Source organism: Crotalus tigris, unplaced genomic scaffold (assembly GCF_016545835.1).
Source record: "Crotalus tigris isolate CLP2741 ecotype Arizona unplaced genomic scaffold, ASM1654583v1 scf7180000017854.1278166, whole genome shotgun sequence".
NCBI classification, from domain to species: domain Eukaryota; kingdom Metazoa; phylum Chordata; class Lepidosauria; order Squamata; family Viperidae; genus Crotalus; species Crotalus tigris.
Window position 1 is genome coordinate 53661 of NW_024096676.1, and position 20960 is coordinate 74620.

Below are 20960 nucleotides of genomic sequence, written 5' to 3' on the forward strand. Positions count from 1 at the left end.
AACAGATCCATGTGCTTTTTTTTTCTTTCTTTTTTTTTTTTTTTTAGCAGAGAAGCGGGTTTGATTGAACAGGTAATAGGAACAAGGTCTCCTGTGCTGCTTGTGGAAAGCAACTGAGCGGTGACACATTTAAAGAGTTCAGTCACAGCGACTTAGAGCTCCTTTTTAGAAGATGCGCGCGCGCACACGCACACACACACACACACACACACCTGCAGTTGAGGGTGGTGGTGGTGATGCATCCTGAATTTTTCTCTTTCTTGAAAAGGTTTCCTATGCAGCATTTAGGAGGGGGGGAAATGTGATGTCTCCATAAATAAATAAACATACAAATACACACAGTTCCACTGTAAGCAGTTATAGTCTTGAAAAGGCACATTTCAATGTGATGGAATAAAAACTCAATCCTGAGATAGATAGATAGATAGATAGATAGATAGATAGATAGATAGATAGATAGATAGATAGATAGATAGATAGATAGATAGATAGATAGATAGATAGGCAGGCAGGCAGGCAGGCAGGCAGACATAATGATAGATAGATAGATAGATAGATAGATAGATAGATAGATAGATAGATAGATAGATAGATAGATAGATAGGTAGGTAGGTAGGTAGGTAGGTAGGTAGGTAGGTAGGTAGGTAGGTAGGTAGGCAGGCAGGCAGGCAGGCAGGCAGGCAGGCAGGCAGGCAGGCAGGCAGGCAGATGGTAAATAGATGATAAATAGATGATAGATACTGTAGATAGATTATTGATAGAAGATAGATAGACAGATAGACATACACAGATAGATGAGAGATAAAAGATAGACAGATAGACATAGATAAAGATAGATAGACAAACAGATATTATTAAGAGTATTTTGTAGGTCAGTAGTATGCCATTTAATATTCAGCATGAATTTGGCTGCCTGCGTGTATGTGTGCTTGTCTCTCTCTGTGTGTGTATGCATTCAGATAAACTGCTTAGAATGGTAATTTATTATCCTCACATCCATGCTAAATCTACAAGTATCTCCACCTTTCTATAAACAAAGAGGGATATTTAATTTAATCCATCATGCCTTCCTTGTCTGAAATAAGCAGAGAGTAAGTCTTCCTCTCCTACATTTATGCACTTAAAATAATGCTGCTGTCAAGTACCTCCCCGGAAAGGCAGAAAATTACACACTGCCACACATTTCATGTAGCTTTTGACATGCTAATATTTTCATTTCACTTTATGACCACAAAGTAGGCTTTCCCCCCCCTATAAAAATATTGTTTGACAAGAAGTAGGAACAAAAAAGTCCTAAAACATATATTCTCTAAATCAGGTTTGCTAATAAATAATCCAATAATATGAAGGGAGGAGGAAAAAAATCCATTCCTGAGTCTTGTTTTGTCAAAATCTGGAAAAATGTTTGCAGTCTGAATAGAAGATTGTTGGGAAATATTCAGCAATTAAAACATACCTCTATTGTTCTGTCTGTTTATATCCATCCATCTATCCCTCTATCTCTATCATCTCTGTCTATCGTCTGTCTATCAAACTGGAGCAACGTACATCTCAAAAACAATTAAAAGAGGGAAAAAAATCCATGCATATGTGTGGGGGGAACCACAATGTACCAAAACAACAGCAACAAAGAAGAAATGGCAGGTTCTCAACAAGTCCCCTAACCCCAAAACTGAAAGCAAGAGTAGAAATTTAGGAACTTCTGAAGGGTGGAAGGCATGCCATTATCCAGGGATAGCTTCTTCTGAGGGAAGATGTCACAGCAGAGAAGGAACACCTTCTAGATCCTAATAGATGTCCTTGTTGAATATCTGCCAGATTTTACTGGACAGGAAGCATCTATTGGAGACTGATAGTCTTGAAAAAACATCATGACCATCTGTCATAACCGTTGTGACAAATATTGATATAAGAGGTTGAGTTGCAATAAAGCCAACTCAGCTGACCTGGCTTTTATCTCTGAGACTTGATTGGTCACTGAAGGAGAGTAGATTCTCCTATCTGAAATGTACCCTCATGAGTTTTGAGTGAACCAGGACAGGGATAGGGCAAGATGGCTGTCATTCATGAGTTTCTGGTGATCTTGAGGGGCTTTGCTGCAGATAACACCATATGTCAGACCCTCCTTGTGAGGATTGCTGCTCACCTACCTTCTTACTTACAGTGCATCTGCATTCCTGCCTGGACTCCTGCACTAGTGGAGTCCCCAAGTTTATAGATCTAAGAGGTTTCAACCTGTCATCTCTGAGCTTGGGGTCTGAAGCAACATAGGAGTCATGGCTACAATGACAGCCATGGACCTCATTCAACTTATTTGTGGACTGACATACACTCTATGAGTGTGTGTTTGTGTGTGTGTGTCCCACTGGATGTGTGGGTTTGTTTGGAACATAGTGTGGCATTAAAGCCAGTCCCCTGCCACGACCATTTCTGTTGACCCTAGAGTTCTGAGCAATTTACCCTCACTGCAGGAAGGTAGGGCTTATTATAACAAGTGCCTGATGGATCCTGTGCAGTTTCAGAAGGAACCTGAGGTTTTTCCTGAAGCTCCCAAACATAGTTTGGCACATACCTGTCAATGTTCTGATCAATAAGACCAAATAAATCAGAATTCTGAAGCGAGAAAGCTCCTCAAAGAACATGTTTATTGGATACATAATATCAGCACAGTCAAAAGTGAAACCAAATCTAATTCTTCTCCCCCAAGAATCAAAGTAATACAATGTAACAATCCCCACCACTCTATTCATGCTGCCCAATAGAATCCCTTGGCAGGCTTTTCTAACTCAACGATCCTCCTCCATCCCTCTGGCATGGGGATGATCTTGGTTCCCACAAGAGTTGCTCATGGTGCTGGAGAAGACTCCTGCGAGTCCCTTGGACTGAAAGGCGGTCAAACTGGTCAGTCCTAGAGGAGATCAACCCTGACTGTTCTTTAGAAGGCCAGATCCTGAAGGTGAAACTCAAGTACTTTGACCACCTAATGAGAAGGAAGGACTCACTGGAAAAGAGCCTAATGCTGGGAAAGATTGAGGGCAAGAGAAGAAGGGATGATAGAGAATGAGGTGGCTGGATGGAGTCACTGAAGCAGTAGGTGTGAGCTTAAATGAACTCCAGAAGATGGCAGAGGACAGGAAGGCCTGGAGGAACATTGTCCAGGGAGTCACAATGGGTTGGACACGACTTCGCAGCTAACAACCACAAAAGTACCAGAAATAACTTCTCCTCCCCCTCCCCTTCTTGTGGCAACCCAAAATGAAAAAAAATGGCTGCATCCAGGTTTGTTGCAGAGTTGACATACTCTCATTGCTGTGTGGAATGAGGAGATAGTGCTGGCTTGGCCAAATTACAAAGAGCTAGTTTACTTGCTAGCTCTTAATTCCATGGTCTTTCTGCAGAGCTGTCTTTGAATCATCATTTTTTTTCTCCAGAAACAACAACAACAAAAAAAGAGGATTTCTGTGCTAGGAAAGGAATGTTCAAGTTCACATCATTTCTGGGTAAAGAAAACAGTAACGTATTTTACTCTTTTTGGGGTGTCTCTGTGTGGGGGGGTCAATCTCTAATTACTCATATTGGAGTAGATTTAGTAGGGTAGACTTATCGATGTATGGACTGATTTCAAAGCCAAAATGTTATGCATCACACTGTGCAGTATGTTAAGCCATGCAGACTCCTTTATGTAGGTTGCAAGCTGATAGAATCCTAATAGTAGGGAGCTGTCCTTAATCACATAATAATTTTGGCCTTCAGGAGAAACTGCTTTTGCAATCAAGGTTGTGCTACAGCTTCCTTTGGCATAGCAGCGGTAAAGCTTTCTAAGGACAACTGTGCAATCCTACAAGTTCATTCCATTGGAAGAAAGATTCACGGACATATGTCAGCCATAAATAAAGTGACTTTCTGATGTTCAAGCTGCACTACCATTTTTCACAGGAGGAGCACAAGTTGTCCAGACAGCTGCCAGGTCTCTCCAAGATATAGTTTCTCTGGTTAACCTCTTCTTTCCACCTTTGTCAAATCTGAATCCCTCTATCATAGGTTTACGACAGGGAAAATAAAGATGCCGGCCTTGCATTTGACACAACCCAAGAAATATTTTCGGTTGACAAAATATTTGAACAATCAGAAAGTAGTACCTTTAAGGTTACAGAGAGAAATAAGCAAGCCACTATCAAATGTTCAACAATGGACGGGGGGGGGGAGAAAGGAGGATACATAAAAAGGCATGCAGAGTTCTGGGACTAAAGACTATAACCATGAGTTGGAACATTGGACTCAGTTCCATATGGAATTGGAAGATTGCAGAAGATTATAGCATCACCACCAGAGGGATTTGTAACTAGCTGACAAACTGTACTCAATGAGTAGCCCTTAATGGTACTACATCTACATGGAGGGAAGTAAGCAGTGAGGTACCACAAGGTCTCAGTACTCTTCAATACTTTCATAAATGACTTAGATGAAGGGATAGAAGGGAAACTCATCAAATTTGCAGATGTCACTAAGCTGGCAGGAATAGCCAATACCCCAGGAGACATGCTCAGGATCCAAAAAGACCTTGACAGACTTGAACAACACGAATTTTAATGTGGAGAAAAGCAAGGTTTTACGTCTAGGAAGAAAAAAACAAAGGTACTAGTACAGATTAGACAAAATCTGGTTCAAAAATAGTAACCGTGAGACGGACCTTGGAGTCCTAGTGGACAATCATTTAACATGAGCCAACAGTGTGTAGCAGCAGCAAAAAAGCTAACACAATTCTTGGCAGTATAAAGAGAAGCATAGAATCAAAATCACATGAAGTATTGATACTGCTTTATAAAGCCTTAGTAAGGCCACACCTGGAAAACTGCATCCAGTTTTGGTCACCACATCACAAAAAAGGTGTTGAGGCTTTGGAAGAAGTACAAAGAACAACAACTAAGATGATTAGGAGCCTGGAGACAAAAACATATGAAGAATGGTTGCAGGAATTGGGTATGGCCAGTCTAGAGAAAAGAAGGCCTATGGGTGACATGATGACAGTATTCCAGTATTTGAGAGGCTGCTACAAAGAAGAGGGGGTCAACTTATTTTCCAGAACACCAGAAGGCAAGACAAGAAACAATAGATGAAAACTAATCAAGGAGACAAGCAACCTGGAATTAAGGAGAAATTTCCTGACAGTAAGGACAATTTACCGGTGGAACAGGTTGCCTTCAGACATTGTGGGTGCTCCATCACTGGAGGCTTTTAAGAAAAGACTGGACAGTCACTTGTCTGGAATGGTATGGAGTCCCCTGCTTGAGCAGGGGGTTGGACTAGAACAGTGTTTCTCCACCTTGACAATTTTAAGGCACGTGGACTTCAACTCCCAGAATTCCACAGCCAGCAATGCTGGCTGTGGAATTCTGGGAGTTGAAGTCCACGTGCCTTAAAATTGTCAAGGTGGAGAAACACTGAACTAGAAGATCTTGAAGTCCCTTCCAATTCTATTCTGATTAAAATAGATTTATAGAAATTTTCAGTGGAGGACAGATACCCTATCCCTCATATAAAGTGGGTCAATCCCAAAAAATCTCAGGTAGCCATAAAGCTGCAGTTGGATCCTGAACGGAAATTTCTTATTACTGTTGATTATCCATAGGCGTAGAACACTTCCTCTCCCAATGTCAGTCATTAAGGAATGTGTCATATTGAAATAGATTTTACTCCTTTTCCAGTCTGAATGAAAAGGTTGCGTGAGTCACAGATAGGTGAAACCAGTTGCATCCAGAGGAATTTGATGCAAAATACAAACATTTTGCTGAAATTCAGTGAGGTGGTACCATTCCAGTTAATCAATGGTGAATTAAATATTCATTGCAAAGCAACTTTAAATGCCTCGAGAGTTAAGAAATAAGCATGTAAGCCGGGGATGTCAAACTCGTCACGTCACGTGATGTGTTGCAACATATCGTGACGTTTCCCCCCTTGCTGGAGCTGGGGTGGGCGTGGTTTCTGCATGACACATCTGGCAGTTTCACACCCCTGATGTAAGCAATACTTCAGCCTCTATGCCTTGTATTCTCATTAACTGAAGAGCAGAAATTTAATAACTGATTCTACACCTTTCTCAACTACAGTGAGAAAGAACTGGTGTGAGGTGCTATCTCCCTACGTTTTTTTTCCAATGTTTAAACCACTTACAATGAAAACAAAGTTTTACTTATTCTATATCTTTAACAATATGTTCAATATTTAGACCAGCTCAAGAACCGATTTAAATATATTCCCTTCCTTTGTAAAAAGAGGAACAGAGATAAAAAATGGAAGGGGGAAAAAAACCCCACTGATATCTGTTACCCATAATTCTTTATCCACCTGATTAGGCTGTTAGATTAGTTATTTGCATTTCCTAACATTGCTATTGTTATTAATAAAACCTCCAGCTATTTGTCTCATAAACCCAAAAAGTAAACCAACTCCCCATAACATAAAATTGACTCCATGAATCCATAAATCCCAGCTTACTGGAAACCATTGATATTCTTTTCTAGTTATCTCTAGTTATAAATGGAGGCTGATACAGAAAGATCTCTAACTTGGGTCATTGGGCTTCATTGATTATAGCTATGAAGCTTTAATGCCTTCCAGGGTATGGAATTGCTCTTCATCCAGTATATCTTCTCAGTCTGACCACGGAGAAACACTGGAAGTATGAAACTCTCCTCCATTACCTGGTCATCTAATTGACTTCTAACAGAATAACAGAGTTGGAAGGGACTTTGGAGGTCTTGTAGTCTCACCCCCTGATCAAGCAGGAACATTTAGACAATTGGCTGTCCAGTCTCTTCTTAAAAGCCTCCAATGTTTGGGCACCCACAGTTTCTGAAGACAAGCTGTTCCACTGGTTGATTGTTCTCATTTCCTAATATAGGAAATTCCTCCTTAGTTCTAGGTTGCTTCTCTCTTTGTTCACTTTCCATCCATTGCTTCTGGTCCTACCTAAAGGTGCTTTGGAAAATAGGTTGTCACCCTCTTCTTGGTGGCAGCCCATCAAATATTGGAACATTGCTATCATGTCACCCCTAGTTCTTCTTTTCACTAGACTAGATGGAGTAGAGGACCATTCCAACAATCCTTGATCTTGAACTGCAGCCTTGATGTCATATCACTACATTCTTAATGAGGAACTACACTACCTGTTTGTGTGATGCCTACTTCTTGTACCATAGATCTGACCCATTGTTCCACATTAATTGATTTTATTGAAATCAAGTCAACGTTAACTCTTTGTGATCTCATAGATCATTTCTCCATGGTGATCTGTTTTTAACCTGGTCCTACAGATCACCCTAAGGTGTGTTCACTGCCATTCCAACTATTAGTCAAACAAAATTGTGATGGGGTTAATAATACATTAAATTAAATACAAATGAGTGACATAGAAAGAAGAAAATCAAGAAGGACATCTAATGTTGGTAATGCAGTGATGTGACATCAAGACTACAGTCAAGATCAAGGGCTGTTGTAATGGTTCTCTACTCCGAATGATAAGCCGAGAATGTGACTGGTTAATTCATGGATGTTTCTCAGGGCCAGGATTCAAAGGAATACTGGATGAAGTACAATTCCCTCTTTTGCAATGCATTTAATATTTATCGGCTAAAACCAATAAAGTTTTTACCTAATTGCATATCAATTAATCGTTAAGATATTGAGAAGTCCGTTCTCTTGTTTTTGCATCTTTCAAGCATCATTATTGTACGTGTATGGATAGAGAATCTTTTATTACTCCTGAAAAGTCCAGCTAGTAGAGCTAAATTAACTGTTTACATAAAGTTCACGCTAGCAGGGAATGAGATTAAATAGACTCTCAGAGTAGTCAGGACCATCTTGACAAACCTCCACATCCACTATCACACAGGCAGCTTCCCATTTGTCAGCAAACTCCTTCCCTTCCCTTTCTGAATCTGATCTGCTCTTCAGAGTTGAAACCTAAACAATTGATAAAAGGGAAACCCTCAAAGGTTAATCTATTCTCCTAATTTGAACACTTGTCAAAGTGCTTAATTTTCCTTTGAATTGCTTTTGTCTGTCTTTTGTCTTTAAAGGCACATTTAACAGAATGCTAATAAAACAGGCCTGCATGATGGAAGAAATGTCAGGCCCCAACTTTTAATCTCATAAGCTAACCTTCAAATGACTTTTAAATGGCTTTTAAACACTGCTAGCTACCTGTGTGCGTATGTATATGTATATGTACATGTTATGTATATGCAAATGCATATGTATATGTGTATATTTACATCTACATCTATCTATCTATTTATCTATCTATCTATCTATCTATCTATCTATCTATCTATCTATCTATCTGTACATATAATCCATATATGTATGTATGTATGTATGTATGTATGTATGTATATCTGTGTGTGTGTGTGTGTGTGTGTGTGTGTGTGTGTGTGTTCTGAGGTTTTTGTGGGTGTTTGTAGGTCTTTGGTTATTCAGGTTTTCTCCTGCATCAAATTGGAAGTGTCTTGGTGACGTTTCGATGAAGTCTCATTCATCATCTTCAGGCTGGTGTTTTTGGCTTCGTGCTTCTAGCAGCAATGTGTGATCATAGCTGTTTCTTCCTTTTAACTGCCAGTGGGGGTATAAACTGATTGGATGAGAGCTTGGCTGTGTTCTGATTGGGTGGAAGTGTGTTCTGATTGGTTAGGAGTGTAACACATATATATGTGTATATGTGTGTGTGTGTATGTGTATGTATGTATGCATGTATGTATATGTGTGTGTGTGTGTGTGTGTGTGTGTGTGTGTGTATTTGGCTGTAGCTACAATCCATTAGTTAATGACTAAACTGAACCTGCCAGATCACATTCACATTTCAGTAGCTGGATTTCAAGGGTTTTCCAGGCTGGTACTGATCAAGCCAGCTCCTTTTGTTCCATGTTTGCAAAACCAATATGCTTAAAAACAACAACAACAACAACACTTAAATTTTATTGGCTTCTCTGTTGAAAATGCAAGCCTTATCTTCTAAGGCCATTGCTTTGTCACAGCAAATTTATTTTCTCTTGCTGAAGTGGATTGTGCATATTACATTCAATTCTCCTTCCCCAAACAAGCCTTTAACTTAGGGAGCAGCTGCTAACTTAAGAATTTGTTCAAGATAAAAATCAATTAAGGACACACCAACAGTAGATTTATCACCTCAGTTGGACAATGGTAGAAACCAACTATTACTCAGGTTAAAACCTAAGTGCCAGAATTAGGCTGTTGTGTAATTTTATGCAATACACTCTTACCATGCTGCAAATTGTGCCTTAAATCATAGACATCACCTTTAAAAGCACCAGAACTTCTGCTAATATATCTGTTTCTCTCCCTCTCCCCCTCTCTCAGCTATTTTCCCATGGAATCTTAAAATTAATATGGCTGTGACTCCCCAGATGTAAACAATGCTCCAACTTTAGTGGCCTTTATAATTTTTTTCAGATCTACTCCCACTACAGAAACCTAAATATTCAATATTCTTTATGGGTCAAGTGTGATTGGACACAGAAGGAATTTGTCACTGGTGCATCAGCTCTCAGTGTAGATACAAACAACAAAATAGAAAGTAATATAATCCTAAGATATCAATTGCAGAAGTTAATAGGAAAGATTAGAAGGGTAATAGTAATACAGCCCTACTACATGGGTAAATATCCTTAGGTAAATATCCTTAGGCAATTAGGTGTTCAGTAGAGTGATGGCATGAGGCTGTTTTGACATGTTATGTTATGTTATGTTATGTTATGTTATGTTGTTATGATATGATATGATATGATATGATATCTGCTGGTTGGGGAATTCTGGGAGTTGAAGTCCACAAATCTTAAAGTTGTCAAGTTTGGAGATCCTGGCCTGAACTGTTCCAACCCACCACATGTAATCCAGATGCTGCTTTTGTCAATGTTGGATGTTGCTAATTCCATAGAAGCAAACAAACTCAAATTTTCACTCAGGATGAAAAACAACCTCTTCTCCATAGACTTATAGAGAACTATATTCAATGTTAAGAACACCAAGATGTCAGGGAGATGCTAAGGTCTTGTTGAACACACTGGCTCTCTTCTAGAAGACAGCTGTATATCCATCTGTGCAGAATTCCATCCTTCCCCCCCCCCCCTTGCATTCAAAGTTGTCAGTCCAAGGTAAAGCAAATTTGAGTGAAATTTGGAGGGATGGAATATAACGTCTTTGCACCTATTTAGCTATAAGGTGTCTGAGAGATTAATCTATGTGAACGTCCTACCTTTTAATTTCACAATTCCCTTTATAGTGATCTGTTTCTTTCCTGGTTTGAATATTTCTAAGGAATAAAAGATTTGCTTGGAGAAATTTGAGTTTATGTATCTCTGCACAGCAAAGAGGTTCTTTCAATATCTGTAAAATCAGGATTAGCCAGACTCAGATATAAAATAGTTCATTGATTATTCTTCATTGATCCATTGGGGGAAGAAACTTAAATGCGATAATAAATAGTGGTTTAGAGTGAAATTGTAGGACTTCGTGGGATATAATAACAAGGTCTATTATAATCTATGTAAGAGGTAGTCCACCATAACCCAACCAAAAAAGTAATAGAGGAATAACAACAGGAAGATAGCTGGTGAGAAGATTATTAAGTTACGTACTTTGAGTTTGTGAGAATTCAGAATGAAGTGAAGGAAGAATGCCGTGACTTGGATTTAAAACTAACTCTTTGGATCATTCATAAATCCTGCAAGACTTCACCAATTTCCAAATTCATCTAATCTGTCACAGTACAATATTAGAAAGCCTTAATTCAAATCTCAAAAAATGACAGATAATGTAAGAATTTAACACCATCACCATCAGTTAACCATCTGCAAATGACAGCCTCTGTACTCTACAGGCTCAGACACTTTGAGAGCTGTATGCAACAACATTTCATTTTTATGTATGCTGATTAGTCTACATTCAAAGTGGCAATAAAGTTATTATTTTGTTCTGTTCTGTTCTATTCTATATGCTGCATAGCTCAACCACAATTGTTTTTCAGAATATCGAAAACTAGAATATCTTTTTTTCCAAGTATTTTACTTGAAGTTTCAGATGTTATTAATATTTCACATCATTCTCCTCCTACATGACAATCAACCATCAAACTTTGGGAGAAGTTAAATATGATCAGCACAAATATCTTATTTTAGGATTCATAACAAAGGCCATTGGATTACTATTATTTGAATATGCATGAGAATATACATGAGAATGTTAAAAGTAATATATGCATTTTTAAAAAAAGCTAGGAAAAAACTTAATAGGTTGTTATGTTTTAGGTTGACAGCTTGTGACAGCAATATAATCTTCACATATTATAGCATTGACATTAAGAAAATTTAAAAAAAACATAGTGTTTTTCCCCTTATATACAACTCCCAAAATATGTATAATAGTATAAATAGCCTGTCTTCCTACATATGACAGTATTTCTCCCCGTGAGCACAACTTCATCTCTATTTTTACTTTTTTAAAAAAGGAACAGCCTGAATTCAAAATATTTTAAGAAGATATCTTACCTATATCCCTTACTGTCTTCTTAATGAACTTAAGACATTTACTTTCTTGTAAGTATCAATTATTGGCTACAGGAAACCTAGCATTTGAGTTTGAGATTCTATATGTGATTAAAAACAGAATTTTTGTTTTGTGGTTCCCATTGAAACCTAAAGACTGAGTTTAAGATTAAGATTAAGTTCCAAGTGGGCATCTTATGCATTTCTCTATCAAGCCAAAATACCAATGAAAGGAAACTGGTTCTAAACAGCCTCTTTATGTTGTACCCCATTTTAAGATCTAAATCTATCTCAAAACAGCACAGTGAAGATCAGATTTGATGTGCAAACAACTGACATGAGAACTGAGGGGAAAAAAAAAACTAGTAGCAACATTATATTTGTTGCCTAAAGTTCTGAATCTTTGAAGGTATTTTACCTGCTTCTACAGTAAGTCATATATAACAATGCAGGATAAGACAATAACAGAGTTGGAAAGGACCTCAAGAGATCTATGCCATTTCAGACAATCTCTACCTTTAGTATTAGAGCATCCACAACTTCTGGAGGCAAGTTGTTCCATTGATTAATTGCTCTAACTGTCAGGAAATTTCTCTTTATTTCTAGGTCCGTTCTCTTTTTGCTTCCCTCCTTCCTTCCTTCCTTCCTTCCTTCCTTCCTTCCTTCCTTCCTCCCTCCCTCCCTCCCTCCCTCCCTCCCTCCTTTCTTTTCTTAATAGTGGTGGTGGGACTTTATGCTGCAAAGGGAATTGAGAACCTATGACTTAATCCCTCATGTAACCAAGGCGGGGGGAACCATGCCCTAGAAATAGTACTTCAAAATGAAAATTTAATTTTCTTTGGCTTATCTTCTTCGTATCATGTTGTTATCTTATCATAATCTCTGCTTCTTTGCTCAGAATTGTAATGGATAATAACAATAACAATGTAAGTAAGCACTAATGACAAAAAAGCTGTAGCTATAGACTTTAACTTGTGACATAAAATAGAAAATTGATGTAGTGGATCCCCTCTTGGTGTAACTCTTTGGAATTGGATTCCTGTCAAAACTAAAATGTTGAAACTCAACAAAATTTACGTAGGTATAAAAAGGATAGTAAGGAAGAAAATAGGGCTTGAAACAAGACTTCAGCTAAATCACTGTGAAATGAATGGAATAATAATAATAACAATAATAATAAATGCTACAAAAAGCAAACTTATGTGAGGAAAGCACAACTCAGTACAAAGGGAACTGGAAACACACAATAGAGTTTGAAGATTAAAAAATGGCCTTGTGTTTATTTTATTCATTTACAGTAGTGGATTCCCCCACCCCCATCTATTTATCCGAGGGCAGAGATAAAATACCTGTGTGCTGTTTACTTGGGCTATTATGATTCACCTGCTTATTCAGAGTTTACTGAATAATTTATTCAATAAGTAAGTACTATTTTAATGCAATATTTGGACCACTGATTTAAGCAAATGCGATGACGAAGTGGGAGGGAAGAGGCCCTGCAAATATAAGCTTTTAAAGTTTGGTTTTCAAAATAGTTTGCATAGTCTAATTTCTTCCTGATGCTATTACTAATTCTACTCACTGTGTTCCTCTTCTTTTACTTCCCTCAACTTTGCTAGGCACACTATCTTCTTCCCCTTTCTGTTCTACCATATCCTCACATTACATGCTCAAAGTGTTTGATAATGACTTCAAGAAGCAACTATTCTCTATTTGGCCCTGAAAAGGATGATTGGTTCTTGAATTTCACAGTATTCTTAGTGATCATCTTCAAAATAGGATGGTGTGTATCTTCTTTCTTTTACACTTTCTTAGCACCCAAGTTTTAGAACCAGACATTAACAGTTTTGATGGCTAATTCTGGAGGTGATGTCTCTTAATGAACATTTCAAAAGTGTTTGGACATCTATGAAGTTCAGATTCTTGTAATATTCATTTTTTTGCCCAGGTGTTTCTCGGCACTAGAGAAAATGAAGGATTAGGCTGTGGGGATTAGAAGGAAGATTAAAACACCATTACCCATTGAAGGTAGAAGCATCACATTAAAACCAAAGTTCTTTGTGTGAGTTCCATCACATAAACAACTGTAATAGTAGACACCTTTTGAACTTTAGTCATAATTAAACCATCAATACAGATATGGGCCTAATAATAATAATGGAAATGATAGTATGATTTAACTCCCCTGACATTATTCCACCAAGCCACTCTAGCATTAGGCTTGTTAAGATGTGGGGTACTTATCATCTATAATTAGCCAAATAATTTCTAATATAGTAAGGTGGAGAGGTGAAGAGTGATGGAAAGAAAGAATGCAGTTTGGAAAACACAATTCAAGCTAAACCCTTTAAGACTACTCCAAGGAATAATGAGGCTTAAGATAAAGCAAGAGAGAGAGAGAGACTCTGAGGAATTCTAAAACTTTGTTTTATATGTTATATTGAAATATTATCTTGAAATTCTGTTGTTGCTTTCTCTTTCTCTCTTTCTTTCTCTCTTTCTTTCTCTCTTTCTTTCTTTCTTTCTTTCTTTCTTTCTTTCTTTCTTTCTTTCTTTCTTTCTTTCTTTCTTTCTTTCTTTCTCCCACCATTCTCACTAAAAGTTTGATAGATTATTTCTCTACCTACTTCATAAAAAATAATTGGTGAACATAAATATAATTCTGGCTCTTACATAAATGGATTTATTGTGCACAGATAGCTGTTGTGGATAAGTACTTGTATCATTTCCCAACACCCTTTAAATATATCCTAGTTTCTTTATCTCCTTGAAGATGAATAAATATCTTCTGTTGCTTGCAGGTATCAATGTATAATTTCATCCAGCAGCCTCACCAACTTTCACCTTTCTCCCACTGTTTATCGGGAAACATCCCTATTATACCTCCCAGATTAGGCTATTGTAGTGTTACCTGAATTATACATAATTGAAAGTTGTCTTTTGCAGCTTAACAGTTTGTTATCTTCTGAGGTCATGCACTGCCATGAAAACAGAGCTGCACACCAGAAGTTCTAGATGGCAGCAATTTTCTGGGCTCCTAAAATGATAATTTAACCCTCCTTTTAAAAGTCTTTAAAGTAAATTGTAAAGTAAAGTTTAAGAAGATTTCAAGTAGAACTGGAAGTACCCAACTGAACTACATCCATCCTGTATCCTGCAGTCTTCTTTGATGGTTTTTCTCTACAAATCATAGAGAATCCCACTGAATTAGTGTCTAAGGCTGATTCAGTCTAGCCTTTTGTTATAGCCAAGCTGCCCAGCATGCAGACAAAAATACATGAACATATCTATGTTGTTCTCCCAGCAACAAGATAGAAGAGGTTGTTGTGTGTTTGTGTTTTTTAACTACTCAATCTAGCCAAATCCTCTATAAGCACCAGGTGTTCTCAAATCTAAGTACTCACTAGGGTTGACCTTGCTTAGCTGTTGAGATTAACACAAGTCAAGCTAGGTCAAGGGTCTTCAAACTTGGCCCTTTTATGACTTATGGACTTCAACTCCCAGAATTCCTCAGCCAGGCATGCTGGCTGAAGAATTCTGGGAGTTGAAGTCCACAAGTCATAAAAAGGCCGAGTCTGAAGACCCCTGAGCTAGGTGATCCATATAAAATCCTTTGCACTAAGCTTAAACTGCATAATCAGTATCTCATTGTTTCCCATTAATGACTAATTTTCATGTACAACCTGAGAACCGATCATGGAGTTCAAATCTATATTCATGAGATTTTATATATGTTTAATCATGATATACTTTACAGTCTTGTATATTTCACTAGCAGTGACCTTCCATGAATAAAGTAAGCAGAAACAAACTGATTCTATTTGTTACTTTCATTAATAGGAATTTTTTTTTCCTTGAATTGACCCAGTATCATTTATCTCCCACTTCAAACACTTAATTTGAAATAACATTTGAGACTATTACGTTTGCATATCCATTGCTTTAATTGTATCATTATTAAAACTATATTCAGCCAAATAAGTAATTATCTAATGTGAGGACAGCATGATTGCAAGTTTTGGATGAGTTTTCTTACTATTCAAATATATGAACATGTCCCTTTTTTTAAGTGCATAAAAATATCAACATCATTTGGTCATAAAACAAAGTGATTTTACCTCTGTATATTAGATCATAAACAAAATACCAAGTTACAATTTGTACAGCAGACACAATAAAGTCAAGTTGTCAGGGAACAATTAATCATGGAGTGTTTTGCTATTTGCTGAGGCAATTAATATTTTATGCAATTTTGAGCATGCAAATTTGTGATAGTGAAAGGTGACGGGCAACATTACTCAAACTTATGTGAACATTGTCCTTATTACCACATTAATAGCAAAAACAGTCAAGTTATCTGATTGATACATTAGCTAAATACAAGGAAGAGGTCATCTTTTTGCATCTGTGGATGTTATCTATGGACTTAAAAGACGGAAGACGATTCTTAAGTCCAAATGAGAAAATGAAGTCCTCTCTATAGCATATTAAATAGCTACACAGGGGCATACTTGAATGATTTTCATACAGGCCAAGGTTATTCTTGACTAGGCAATATATAGTTGTGTGGTTGAGCTCAGTTGCCTTGTAGTTCCTTACTCACCTTCCATAGTACTAAGGTGGTTTTTGTGATTACTTGTTAGGAAGGGAGGAAGTTTTGAGAAAGCTGTTCCTCAGTTGTAGTCTTGACCTCGGAAGTTGATTGCTGTATAATATGTGTGTTTCTGTGCATGTCATTTTAACTCACTCTTTTTGTGCAACACTTTTCCAGCAGAATTTGGAGGGTGGGGGAAAATACCAGCTAAATAATGAATGTTTTGTATTTGAATAACTTTGACCTGTATGGAAATTGCTGAATAGACTGTGCACTAGAGTAGAAAGATTAAAGGACAATCTAAGGAAATAAGGTTTTCCTATAAAAGATAGGCAATCTGTGTGAATGTGGAGAAGAGCAATCCATTTCATATATGCTACAGTCCATATGATATCCTTCAACATGCATGAAGGAAGACCTTGTGTCTGTGAAATAAAACGCTGTCCACCTGGGCCGATACTGGAAAATGTTATTTAGTTTTAATCCTATTTATTTTACATACTTTTTTACACACTCTATATTTCTATGACCTATTTTATACCTATGTTAGTTGCTCCGTGTTGAATGTTATATGTCTATAATTTGAAAGTGCTTCCGAAACAAAGAAAGAAAGAATTTGAAGGATGATTCATAGACTGGTGGAAAGCTGCATTCTCACAGTTGACTAAAAGCACATTCAATGGGATTCAGTTTCAAGCTTCCATTGGGCACGTGGGAAAATGCTGTGCAATTTGATGGGGAAATTATGCATCTTGGAAAGGGACAGCCAGTTGTCCTTATATAGCCAGTTACAAAGCCAAGTTGTGACTTTTTGCAGGACAAAAAAAAAAAAATGCAGGAAAGATTTCATCAATTCAAAAGTGTTAACAATAACAACGGCCCAAGTATTAACCTATCGGAAGTCAGCTAGATGTGAAAAAGCATTTTCAGTCCCTGTCCTCTGCAGCAAAATATCATACAGTATTCATAAGCCCACAATTGTTTTTTGTGGCAAACTGATTTGTGTGATGTTTGTTCCATTCAAGGAGGGGAGAAAATAGGAAGGCACAAAACACAAATGAGGCTATTATGCGCACAGATGTCCACTCAAGTATGACTTACTCATAGAGGATTTGGGCTATCAAATGTAGAAATTACACTCTAATCATGATTACATGCGCCACAACAATACTAGGATTAAATACAAATTATGGCCGGAGAATAAATGAAGGGGTTACCATGGGTGCTATCAATAGGAAAGAACCACATGTAATTACTGCAAGCACTGGATCTGGTAAGCAAGAATTGCATCTTAATAAACAGAATGGTCGAGAGTGAATCATAAAGCTAATGTTGAAAATCTCTTTCATGCTTTCATCCAGCATGAATGATTGCTGGCTTTAAGAATTTTCACTCACTGGGTAGGCTTTTTCATTAAGCAAAGGTAATTGTGTAACTCTCTTGTCCCTTCCTTGACTGAGAAAGCTGGGAAAATATGACAATGAATTGCTGGCGCACTGCTTCATTAAACCTGAAGAATATTTAACTCTGAATACAGTCAGATTTTGAAACCTCAGCCTAATTGCAGCGCCCAAATACAGAGAGCAGAACGCATCTCAGACAGAATGGTATTCATCATGAACAACAACACACAGTGATTTTTGTGCACCTGGGAAGCACAGCCCGCCAGAAGGAAACACTCAAATCGAAAAGTACATAATGAAAACTATGTGTGAAAGGGAGATAGGGATCAGAATGTGCTTTTTAAGATGTAAACAGCAGGTTTTAATTTGGCTGTGCATGTAATAGAGCCCAACCTCAATATTATAAGCAAATTATTTTTGTATATTTCTGTTCTTGAAATGAAAACAAGCACCTTTTCAAACAGTTGTACAAATGGAGGCCCTAAGGACTGGCTGTATAAAGCACAAGCCTGCTTGTCAGTCAGGCAAATAGAACAGAAATTACCTGGGATTCTATTATTCTATCATTCCATTCATAAAACACATGAAGAACAGTTGCAGGAATTGGGTCTGTCTAGCCCAGTGGTTCTTAACCTGGGTGATATTGCCCCCCAGGGGGCGATTTCATTTTTCAGGGGGGCAATGGAATGAAAAGGGGCGTCGGGGGCGAAGGAACGAAAGAGGGGCGATATGGGGGTGATGGAGCGAGAGGTTTTGGGGATTCTTTTGAGACTTTTTCGTATAGTGAATCGCTGTATATCTGTCGTACAAAAACATCAGATCGCTCGCTATTAGTGGATTGAATTGTGTTTTCAAATCTTCCTCTAGCTAGCTTCAGTACAGAACACTGTACATATGTGAATATGCATCGCTTATCTTCATGCGTATTGCGGTTTGTTCTTATGCCCCCTTTATATTTCTTTTTGCGTCTTAAACTTCACTTGTAATTCAATCATTAAATGTTACTGTTTTTTCTTTTCGGGCATTTCACTTTCTTGCAATTGAATTTTGTTTTCAGTGGTCATTACATTTGAATAAATAAGATAATAATGAAATACATGTATCAAGTTTGGGAATAAAGTGATGGGTGGCACCAAAATTTTTCACACAGTTGAGATATGGGAAAAAGACTGGAAATAAATTATTTGCACCAATAGGTCCAGATGACAATTTTAAAGAAAACAAAAAAAGTGTTTGCATAAATTGAAGAATTATTTCTTATGTTGTGATTGAGAGGGGGGCAATGACAACTTCCTCATTGGCTCAAGGGGGCGATTCATTCAAAAAAGTTAAGAACCACTGGTCTAGTCTAGAGAAAATAAGGACTAGAGGTGACATGATAGCAGTGTTCCAATATTTGGGGGGGGCAGCAGAGAAGGAGGGGGTCAACTTATTTTCCAAAACACCAGAAGGTGAGACAAGAAACAATGGATGGAAACTCATCAAGGAGAGAAGCAACCTGGAATTAAGGAGAAACTTCCTAACAGTGAGAACAATTAACCAGTGGAACTGCATGCCTTCAGAATTGCCTTCACTGGAGTATTTTAGGAAGAGAATGGAATGCATAGGATCTCCTGCTTATACAAGGGGTTGGACTAGAAGACCTCCAAGGTCCCTTCCAACTCTGTTATTCTATAATTTTAACACAAAGAAAGTGGAACAAATTCATTTCATTAACCAAACTAGAAGGGAGTGGGATTTGTTCTCTGATTATTTACGAGTGACTTGTCCTATTAGTATAGCACTGATGATGTTACCTGGTTTGGTCATGAAATGTCTGCAAGAAAGCAGTCAAGCTCAGAGGGCACCATGGACCCCACAATTTAAAACAGCAATGGAAAACAAATGACCCACGATAATATTTGGGAGCAATGTTTATGTTTGTGAATATTTGAATATATTACAAATATTTTCATATTTTAATTGGTCAAACAGTGAAAGCAATAAGCAAAAAGAAAGAGGAAAATATATTGTCCCTTTAAATAATCTTCCAAAGAAGCAGTTGTATTAACTATCCTGGGAGCCACATCCTTAACAAACCATTTGGTGTTACACCGCACCCCCCCCCCCAAAAAAAAAACTCTTTGTGGCCCACAGTTCATTTTGTTAGCTGCCACAGATTTCTGTGTCAAAATTATATGTTGAACTTATATGGAGGATGATAAATTGCATAATCACAACCTCTGCATAAGCAATTGGGTTTCCTGAAATTGCTGCTTCATGCTGAAATTTGGTGACATTTTTTTTTCTATTGTAATTGATAATAATAAGACCAGTATGTGAAATAGTAAACTGATGCAATATATCTAAATTGAAAAACAAACAAAAGATACCTCCTTTAGTCTCAAACAATGTAGAAATGCTAACTCTGTACGATGTCACACATCTCCTATTTCATCATGCTTATCCAGAGTATGGAACCAGGTCTGCAATGCCATCATAGCCAGCTTGTGAAATTGTCAGTGCAGTGATTTACTTAGGAACAATATTACTGAAGCTCACACATGCCCAAGGATGACATTCAAACTTTTTTGGGAAAAAAAGCTTTGCATTAGGGAATGGTGTGATAAAAGAAAGCTAAGATTGTTACTATTTATATTTTAACAATGCAAGGAGACAACTCAAGGCCACGTGATAGAAACAAGCTAAAACGTGTCTTGAATCTTCAAGCAAACTGGCTTTAAATTTACAAAAAAAAAAAAAAAAATACAAAAAAACTGCTAATGGTTTCCTTAAGGAATGATTCACAGAGACCATCTTATGTTTTCCATATAATCCTTCTCATCAAAGTAAAAAAATAAAAATTGAAAAGTCTTAATTTTCAATCAACAACCAACAGACAATACAACCAAAGGCTAGCCATGATGACTGGGGATTAAGAAGTTTGAAGTCCAGCACATTTGGAAACAACCAAATGAAAACAATAACTTGCATGAAAGAAACACCGGCTTCCATATTGTGTATCATCTGAGTCTTGGCAGTACATTCATAAGTAAAACTCAGAAGAGGAAACAAGTCTTTTCCATCAATCCTGAAACCACACATGAGCACCAAAGAGCGAGTCCTGTTCTATCCCAGCCTCCGCGAATACTGCTCAACTGCTTACTTGTGAGGAAAAATCCCTTTGAACAAGGCAGGACTTGGTAACATAAACCCCTTTTATTTTGACACAGCTTTTATGGAACAAAACTCCAACCTTTAGCTGTTGAAATGACCAAGATCAGTCTCTGAGTTCTCAGCTGGAATGCTCAAGGTTTAAGTCACTCAAACACACAGAAAGCCGACAAACCTGGTTAAACGTCCAAGAATCCTGAGGCAAGAAATCCAAGGACAGAAGCATGAAGCTGTAGCATGGACGGTTATCCT